Genomic DNA, 10,771 nt, shown 5'->3' with positions numbered 1-10,771 from the left:
GTTCTTGTTCTGCAGAGGTAAAGCATATCAAAAAGTGCGACATGTTCGTTGATTAATAGTTCTTGTTCTGCAGAGGTAAAAGCATATCAAAAAAGTGCGACATGTTCCTTAGTTAATAGTTCTTGTTCTGCAGAGGTAAAGCATATCAAAAAGTGCGACATGTTCCCATTAAAAACCAAACGAACCAGTTAAAGAAGAAATAATAAATTTGATGTAATATATTCGGCTTTAGAGATTAAACTTGAGATGTCAGATTGTATACAGAGGTTGAATACGTTACATTAAGAATATTTTGAAGCTTCATCATGTAGATTATTAGTCGCCACATCTAGTCATGCTCTATCTGACGACTGCGTTTCTTGGTAATAGCATGCAGGGTAGGTTTCATTGCAAAAGACTCCGGTGTGAAGCTGTCATGTTCAAAGCATTCCTATTCCCTGCTTGCTTTCCATATTCCATTTAGCATACAAGAACGACAGTTTCTCGGTTCCTGTTTCAATAGTCTGATAGCACAGAACTCCCTAGGTGTTGCTGTATCTGGCGAACAAACAAACAGATTCAGTTGTTAATTTTAGAAAAAAAGCCAACTTTACTAGTGACATAAGTACACATTTTTTATTTTGTTTTTGACAGAATAAAACTTAATTTATATATCTCATTTATTATTTTCAGTAGCATGATATAATACATAATGTGATCGTCTAGAAAATTGTGTCCAGTTTTTTCTTGTAAAGACCCAGTCAAAGGCAGAGCAAATACAGTCCTTGTTTCATGAGATAGTATTCGATGGATCCTCCTGATATTTACAGATTCAGCAGACTACTCTGATGGAAATCAGGGCAATCGGAGAACACTTTTCTTTCATCTATAAATCATTATTTGTAATAATGTTTTCTTGTATTACTTATTTTTAATACCACAAAAATAATAAAAAAATCATTTGTAAGATGCTATGGTAAGTTGTATTAAGCTTGATACATATAGCATCTTAAGACCTCGAGAAAAACAAAGTGTTTTTTTTTTTTCAGAATTTCCCGCAAAGCAACACAAGGGCTATCTGCGCACTAATAAGGCTACAAGAAGGCAGTTAACCAACAACATCTACTGTAACCTCTTGAGCTACTATCTTATAGCCTCAAAGTGCTGAGTGCGTTTCTGTAGCAACAAGCCACCAACTATGAATCCTTAAATTCACAATCCGGCCACACTAACCCATAGGACACGCCTGGCCAGAAAAATAAGGTACCTCAAAATGTTTTCTATTTAAATACTTATTTTTATTATAGTAAATTTCGAACATAACAAGAACATTAATATCAGTACAGTTATTCTTTTTTATTATGTTAACTCGCGATTAAATATTATAAAAAATACTTTATTTGGCTTGAAAGTACAAGATGAAAAGGTGTATCATTGATCATGATTCAAACATTCATGGGTAACTTATTCACAGAGTGTTACAGGTTTATAGTGTTATAAAGGTTTTGTTAATCTTTAATGAAACGGTGGTCTTTATGAACATTTTACAAACTAGAGGGCATACCTCCGTTCAGCTGCGTTGATCTTATTTGGCTCTCAGAAATAAACGAAAATGTGTCCGTATGTCCGTCGTTATCAACGGACACGAAATATTTCTGCAAGAACAATGAGGAATAATATTTTCTACCTAAGTTCACCAAAATTCATCAAAACCCATTAATTTTTGACTGAGTTAAATAGCAAAAAATTGTGTGAAAAATCGATCCCCCATGTTAACGGATTTTGTGAACTTGATGTGACCTTGACCTTTGATCCTCCAAAAACTAATCACTTCTAAGCTGGGTAATATTCCAAATATATACCAACTTTCGTCCAAGTCAATTCAGCCGTTTTCTAGAAATCTTGCTAACAAACACACACACAGAGGTGAAAACATAACCTCCGCCACGCACTGTTGATCATATTCGGCTCTCAAAAAATATAAAGATGTGTCCGTATGTCCGTCGTTATCACGGGGATACGGACCATTTTCGGCAGGACAATGAAGAATAAAATTCTACATATTTCCACCAAGTTTCTTCAAAATTCGATCATTTTTGACTGAGTTGTAGAGTAAAAACAGTGTGAAAATTCGGTCCCCATGTTAACAGATAGGATTTTTTTGGATTTTCGTAACCTTGTTTGTGACATTGACCTTTGATCTTGACCCTCCATAAAACTAATCATAGTTTAAATGTATATCAACTTCCATTCAAAACCATTCAGCTGTTTTTGAGAAATCTTGCTGACAAACAAACACACACACACAAACACATGGATGAAAACATATTCTCCGTCTCCTTCGGTGGCGGAGGTAAACATCGAATAAAATATAGTCAAAAAAATAATTGGATAATTCTAACTAATTAGTATCTAAAAGTAATTAAAACAAAAATAATAAAACAGGTTACACACAAAGATATACAGTGGGCTATCTGTGCTTTGCCCACTGCAGGTGTTGAAACTCGATTTTTAGCGTTATAAGTCCACACACTTACTACGGAGCTACCAGGGGCAAATTTTCTGTTTGTTGTAAGCGCGAAGCTGGTCAATGGGCTATCTGTGCTCTGCCCAATGCTGGTACTAAAAACTCTTATTTTGGCATTAAAAAACTTCGAACATATTTCTCAGCCACAAACGTGTTTCCCAAACTCTTAGTTTTCCAATGTTTATATTTAACTATTATTATAATGTCATATTTATTGTTTCGGAATTAACAGCTTTAACTATTTTAATAAACTGGATGTATTGTTTGTTTGTAATTAAGCACAAAGCTACACAATGGGCTACCTGTGCTCTGCCCACCACGGGTATCGAAACCCGGATTCTAGCGTTGAAAGTCCACAGGCATACCGCTGTGCCACTGGGGGGCACTGGATGTATTATGATATTTTTCTACATGAATATGTAACAACTAAAAATATCTACTTCATTGAAGCAAAAAAAGTTTGGGCTATAAAAATTCCAAAATTTACACTAACATCTTAGACACATTTGTTAAGTCAACCTGACACGAAGAGACATTTTGTTTGACCATATTTTTTTGTCTCTAGTAATTTGCACATGATAAAACAAAATTTCTGTCTGGGCTCACGCTTTTTAATTTAATAAAGAGAGCATAATAAATATTCTATAAAATGTCATGAAACTGATATATTATTGTTTATATCAAATAAAATATATATTGCGATAGAAAGATGGTGGAAGACTGGGGAGCTAGGCAAGTAGTTCCTAATCTTAATAAAAGAGACAGTGTGACAGAAAGATGGTGGAAGACTGGGGAGCTAGGCAAGTAGTTCTTAATCTTAATAAAAGAGACAGTGTGACAGAAAGATAGTGGAAGACTGGGGAGCTAGGCAAGTAGTTTGTTTTAAGGCAAAGAATAATTCAAAATTGTAGTTTTAGTTAAATGTATTTTTGATGGTGTTCCTGCTGATACCTAAATGCCATTGCCACTGCAAGTATGTAATTTCATATATAAGACAGAAAATAAAGAAATGTCCTTTTTATATTTTGGGCTATCTGTTTGTTTACCGCTTGTATCAAACCCTGATTTTTAGCGCCGTAAGCCCTTAGACTTGCCGCTGAGCCACCCGGAAAGAAAGGGGACTTTTCTGTAAAGTAACGCACTTGTTTTATTATTAGAAGTTAATTCTAAGCCCCCCCCCCAGTTAATTTGCCTTTACTTTATTGATAGGGAAAAGAGAAATTAACAGGTATAAAAAAGTTTATAAAAGCTTTTGTATTTCTTACTTTTGAAACTGAACGCTCATACAATCTACTACCTTCTCGCACAGAATTATTAGTGAATGGTTAACAAACATTGCATTTCAATGGTCAACAGGAGTCTGCTCAAGATATATAAAGAAGTTTTTCAAAGTCATTTTTTCCACGACAAGTTATGGAAAACTAACCCGTAGAAATAAAGTAAGTACTAGATAGACAGCTACATACTGTTTCACTACAGAAAAACTTTAGGTAGAGTTTGTATTTAAAGATTCATCAATTTGCTTTGTAATTATTTTTGAAATACTATGAAATAAAATAAGTTCATTATTATATACTCTTCTAATTATTGAAAATCCCTAAGGGACCAAGAATGTAGTGCGTAAAATGTAATAAGCGAAATACTAATACCGTGTGAAAAATGTAAAAATAACGTTTAATATTTTAAAATCAAACTTTCTACAACTTTCTAAACGTTGGTTGTAATTAAAAGAATGACAGGATATCTGTTTGTAACGCGATCAAACAGAAAAACGTGACACTTAATGCACTGTTTATAAGTTCTAAATTTATAAGATATAAAAAACTAAATTGAAAACAAACAATCATGGCTTCCAGTTAATTACTGTGTAACAGGATAAAGATTATTACCTTATTTTCTCGTACAGTTATCATACGCTCTCTCATAAATAGAAAACATTTAGTTAAAAGTTATCAACATGATTGGTTTGGCTCGTTTAGAATTTCGCCAAAGCTAAACGAGGGCTATCTGTGCTAACCGTCCACAGTTTACCAGTGATAGACTAAAGGGAAGGTAGCTAGTCAACACCACCCACCCCCCCAACTCTTGGGCTACTCTTTTACCAACGAATAGTGGGGTTGACCATAACATAATAATGCCCCCACGGCTGAAAGAGCAAGCGTGTACGGTGACGGGGATTCGAGCCCCATGACCCACAGATTGCGATTTCAGCACCCTCATCTAATACAGAATTTAGACAATGTGTAACTACACACAACTCTATATATTGTTTGTATAGTAACAACTTGAAGTGAGTATTTGCTTTAGAATAGTTCTTTGTTTGTTTATTGCAATGATGTTTAAATGTTAGCGTAAAGAACAAACTGCAGCAGGTGGCCATATTATGCAAGTTGTGTAAAACATTTTCGTCCGAGATGCCTAACGGTACGGTCGCAAGTAACAGATGACTTTGGTCTCACGTTATCAGACACTTATAACTGTAGTGATGCAGGTGGGAAAAAAACAAACAAAAAAAAACTACAGAAATAATGGACATCTTGTGTAACAGGTCAGCTCTTTTTGCGGAACTCGGGCTTTTCGTCATCAAGTGTGCAGCTGGTAGGTTTCCCTTCAGATATTTACCTCGTTCACGCAACGCAACTATTTTTTTCTTCTTCTTCTAAACTCGGCAATAATAGTATTAAACAAAAAGACTTGTACGATGGGTTATTAAAATTTGTGTGGGTGAGGTAATTTATTTTATTGGATAAAATATTTCAACGTTTACAACGAATATTCTTTATCCTTTATTAGTACAGGCACTCCAGTGGCTAAGCGGTAAGTCTGAAGGTTCACATTACCAAAAACCGGGTTTCCATACTCGTTGTGGCCACAACATAGAAAGCCCATTGTGTAGCTTTGTGCTAACCACAAATATTTTAGTGCGATCACCAAATATACTTATTTGAGTTTTAACGTCAAATGGCTAGAGCGACTTGAAGTAATTTCTCTATTGGGGGAGGGGTATAGGTTTATATGTGAACAATTTGTATATTTAAACCATAAATCAAGACTTGTTTAGGCTAAGGTAGGTTTCAGTAATTAAATATATATATATGCGAGATATAATGAATTTTAAACACTAGTATCCTTCGCTTGGTTTCAACAATTGTAACTGTTTGCAGAGTAGAAATTCATCATTGTTATTCTTCAGTCTATATGTTTGAGTTCATATTTGGAACATGGTTTACCAATTTACTTCGAGTGTCCAATATATTCTCTTTGACTTTTTTTAGCTGAAACTCTACACCTTGAATGATACAAGCCATATTTTTACTATTCTTCGCCCACCCCCAGTGGCACAGCGGTATGTCTGCGGACTTACAACGCTAGAATCCGGGTTTTGATACCCGTGGTGGGCAGAACACAGATAGCCCATCGTGTAGCTTTGTGTTTGATTACAAAGAATAAATACTATTCTTTTCCAGAAAATATTTTGAAAACCTACAGTTCGCATTCATTATTCAACATGTATAAAATATATTTTCAAGTTGTGAGATGACCACGTCACTGACATACGAACATCGTCATAACTATTTAATAAAACATATATACAGTCAATACCAATGACGCGCTTTGGAACAAAGACCAAACCATTTCTACGATGCCACGCCTCGTTTCTCTGTGTTTGCTGTTTCAGCACAACAGGTTCATCAAATGTTTCCGCAGTTTATACTTTTTATTTTTAGTCTATACCTCATTAGTTTGTTTTTGGAATAAAGTTTTGACACTTTCTCGGTTGATTTACTCCTTATACTTGGCTTCTTTTTTTTCTTCAGAGGACTAATTATCATCCATATCCCTAATTTGCCGAGAGATTATACGTTGTTTTATATTTTTGAGCTTAAAATTTATTTTAAATGGGTGATCTAGTTTTATACATATTAATTCTACAACTATCGATGGGGTCCACCCGGCTCCATCAGCTCTTTAAATACATTTTCCTAAACTGTTTATCTATCTTTGCCCCAGATACTTGTGGATATATAACTTTGGTGGTTACAGTGTCCCTAATAACATAAATCACATAAATAAATGTCTTCTCTCACGGGTTCTTAGAAATGTTAAAATCAATAGTTCAATTTTCTTGATTCGTAATCGGCTTTCCAGAAAGTTAAGTCTCTAATATACATAATTACTGGATTACTTTCATGTTAAATGAAAACGTTCTCTCTCTTTTAAACTTGTACACAATTTCAAGTTGCAATATTATAAAACACAAGCTGAGGCACCCGTCCTACGTCCGGGGGGCATAAGTATTGAATGTAGGGCTTGAACTAATATATTAAATCATGCATAATCGATTTCACAAATAATCCACAAGTACTTTATTCACCATTACAGAAATTGTGTTACAATTACTCTACTTACTTTTGCTAATTCCACTCTACAACCCCAGTGTTTGTTGATACTCTTGAGTGCTTCTTGAAGTTCGCCCTCATTCTCGGGGTAAAATGGAGATTTTTTTTTTGGTGGTCCAACTCTTAAACATCCAACATAGAACTGTGAAATGCACGGAGTTTTCAGATATAGCTCTGCCACTTTAAGGGTCAGACCTCGCGCCTTTGGTTGCCATTCTTCCTGGCAAGAAATATTAATGTTTGACATTTTTAATGAGAAAAATCAAAATATTCTCCCCAAAAATTAAAAAAATTAAAATAAAAAGTTTCAGTAATAAAAACTGGTCCGAGGCTTTGGAGTCATTGGCTAAACAAACATATTTTTACTGTGGGCGTGGCCAAATGTGGGTGAGGCCAGGTAATAACCGTCTTATATCATGCCTCTTGGTCCAAAGTATCAAATTTTATTGAAATTAGTCCAAAGACCGCAGACAAACAAACATTTTTTTTTTTTACTTCTATAGATTCATTCTATTCAGATTCTAAACATTATGACCTATTCCTTTTTTTCCTTATAGACAGTTTCATCACATATTACTGGTTACAGCGTTTAAGCTTGCAAGTGCTACGTTTATAAACATTTATTTACACTATTTATTATGTGGGTTTAGGGCTAACATATATTTCTCAAGTTGGCCGTATGATACTATTGGCCGAAAATGTCATTAACAAAAAAAGGTACCAAAATAATAATTCTGTGCATTGTAATCATTACAAGCTAATCTTCTGGAGTATTGACTTAAGCCATTATATATTATTGAAGTTTTGATTTATAGTTAATTTTGATCAGTATTTTAAATACCCTATAAAAATGTAACATTGAATCTGTAACACAACGTACACGTACATTAACAATGAGCTGTGGACAGTACTAACATTTGAATACTGCCAACGAACTCCAATATATTATCTATTAGCTATAGTAGGTCCTACATCTGAAATGTAACTTACTAAATCGTGTGTGTGGAATATACAGTTCTCTTTTCACCAACACTGAGTACCTTACTAATATTAAGCCAATTACTAAGTTAGAAAAAGAAGCAAAAGTTTAGGATATCATGTGACAGAGCAAACCCGAATACACACATACGAGGCACCCACAAACCCAACCTAGGCTGGCTATACACACATTACTCTACCCCAGTTACACGGCTAGAAATGAATATTAAACTTAAGTAACATATGGAGTACTTGAACAGTAGTTGTATTACGGATAGGTAAATGTTATTTTAAATAAACGGCATGTTGTCCATTGTTTGATAACATTATGAATACTGTTATTATTTATTTATTTTTTATAAAAACCACAAAAACTGAGGAAGTTGCAGTTTCATTCAAATATTTACATTTTGCTGGGTTCTCAAATTGTTTGCTATAGGCTTAGACTCCTACAGAAAACAGTAAGTGGATTGTGGGAATTACCTAACTCGGGGATAAAAATAGCGAAATTCAAACCTTCCAAAAGCTATTCAAGATGAATAATGGCGCAGGTAGGAGTAGAAAAATGGTGGGTGGACGGCTTCTTACCCGCAAGTCTTAACAGTTTTATTGTTTCGGATATTCGCGTAAAGCTACAACAATGCTATCAGCGCTAGCCGTCCCTAATTTCGAACTGGTAGACTAGAGGGAAGGCAGCTAGTCAATGTTACCCAGCACTAACTCCTTGACTTCTCTAATCGAATAGTAGAACTTGACCGTCGTTCTAATAAGGCCCTTAAAGTGTTATTATGTGTGTGATAACAGGTCGCGAACCACGGACCCACAAATTAGCATATTAACCATTAGGCCATGCACTGCATAGCGTAAAAAGAACGTGATATTCATGATGAGTGTCTTAATACCAAGGTACAAAATATCACTGAATTAACTCAGATCATTTAATTTCTAGAGACGCACGAATTATTTCAAATATATGTATGATAAGTCCTTAGGTCGGGATTTGAAATGAATGTTATTAAAACTGTAATTAGAATTTCTTCCAACACTATAGATACCGAATTTCGTTCCCATGATGCTTTATTGCTGATGAGCTGTTCAATAAATGTGTAAAATTTCGTTCAAATACAATGGGTATTTCAAAAACTATCTTACATCAGGTTATCTGATTAGAAAAAAGCTTCTAAGAAATAATGGGATTTATCGATTTAAGTGGGAATTGACCATCTGCTTTCTCTTAGCTTCAGCATTATAAAGCAAGAAGACAGAACAAGGCTTAGGGCACTTCTGAAGTTGGTGAGAATACTAAACATGCACGTTTTTCCATTGATAGTCATCACCTGTCTGCTTGGGACATCAAGTGGACAAGCCACATGTAAACAGGGCGTAAACTGTAAATTACCTGCCTGCCGCTGCGCACAAAACAGTCTGAGTTACCATAATATCGCTAACCAAGACATTCCACAGTTCGTCCTCCTCACTTTTGATGACGCAATGAACATCTTGAACAACGTCACCTACCATGACATTTTCAGAACTGGAAGGAAGAACAAAAAAAGTGGCTGTCCTATTACAGGAACGTTTTTCATCACCCACGAGTACAATGATTATACCATTGCCCACGAATACTGGCGGTATGGTAACGAGATGGCAAGTCACTCCATCAGGTAACGTTGAGTTTCTTTTCAGTTTCATTTATTTGTTTATTTTGGAGCAATTCCGCATATTGGGCTAGCGGCTGTGTCCACCACGGGGAATCGGATTTTTAGCATTGTAAGTCCGTAAGATTACCGCTGTCCCACCGGAGAACTTTCACAAACTATATGTAGAATACAGCGAGTAAAATCAACAGTAATCATACGTGTAAATATAATCATGTAACAAAATAAAAACTGTTAACCAAGAAACACACAGCACCCCTTACTATACTGTACATATCCAGAAAAAGAACTATTAAACAAAGAGTATACTGCACTTATTGCTGTACTATACCTGTACGAGACAAGAACTATTACATAAGAATATAGTGTACTCTTTGTCACACTATACCTGTCAGAACAAGAACTATTAATCAGCGAACATGTCGCACTTTTTGAAATGCTTTTACCTCTGCAGAACAAGAAATATTAATCAACGAACATGTCGCACTTTTTGATATGCTTTACCTCTGCAGAACAAGAACTATTAATCAACGAACATGTCGCACTTTTTGATATGCTTTACCTCTGCAGAACAAGAACTATTAATCAACGAACATGTCGCACTTTTTGATATACTTTACCTCTGCAGAACAAGAACTATTAATCAACCGTGCACAAAGCTACACAAGGGCTATCTGTGCTCTGCCCACCACGGGTATCGAAAACCGCTTTCTAGCGTTGTAAGTCCGCAGACATGCCGCTGTGCCACTGGGGGCTTAACAGGTTCGTGGGGTTAGTTTTTCTTTCTTTCTTTCGTTGTTTTGAGTTTCGCACAAAACTACTCGAGGGCTATCTGCGCTAGCTACCCATAATTTACAAGTAATAGACTAGAAGAAAGACACCTAATCAACATCACCCACCACCAACTCTTGGACTACCTTTTTACTAAGGAATATTGGGATTGATCGCTACGTTATAACATCCTCACGGCTGAAAGGACAAGCATGTTCGGTGTGGGGATTCGATCCCTCGACCCTTAGATTGCGAATAGAGTGCTCTAATGACTAGGCCTCTCGTGTGGTTAATATTAAATATTCCATTATTTCAAAACACTTTGCTTGACATTACTATCTTTATTTAAATTAAAAGAAACTGGTAATTTCTAATTATAGTATTTTGGCACTTGGGTATAAAGTTAATATCATAAATAACATTCAACGTTAAACTGGTACACAATTAAAAACATTTTA

General features: G+C 35.3%; 1 long non-coding RNA gene across 1 annotated transcript in view; it reads right to left on the bottom strand.

Annotated features, from left to right (window-relative positions):
- Positions 1 to 7,119, bottom strand: part of LOC111084204 — a 13,737-nt gene extending 6,618 nt beyond the window's left edge. The window contains exon 1 of the long non-coding RNA XR_002609444.1: positions 6,917 to 7,119. This is a non-coding gene — a long non-coding RNA (uncharacterized LOC111084204). The remainder of the gene's footprint in view (positions 1 to 6,916) is intronic.
- Positions 7,120 to 10,771: the final 3,652 nt, after the last annotated feature.

Source organism: Limulus polyphemus, unplaced genomic scaffold (assembly GCF_000517525.1).
Source record: "Limulus polyphemus unplaced genomic scaffold, Limulus_polyphemus-2.1.2 Scaffold150, whole genome shotgun sequence".
NCBI classification, from domain to species: Eukaryota; Metazoa; Arthropoda; class Merostomata; order Xiphosura; family Limulidae; genus Limulus; species Limulus polyphemus.
Note: the sequence above shows the minus strand (reverse complement) of the source record. Positions and strands in the feature narration are given on the sequence as shown.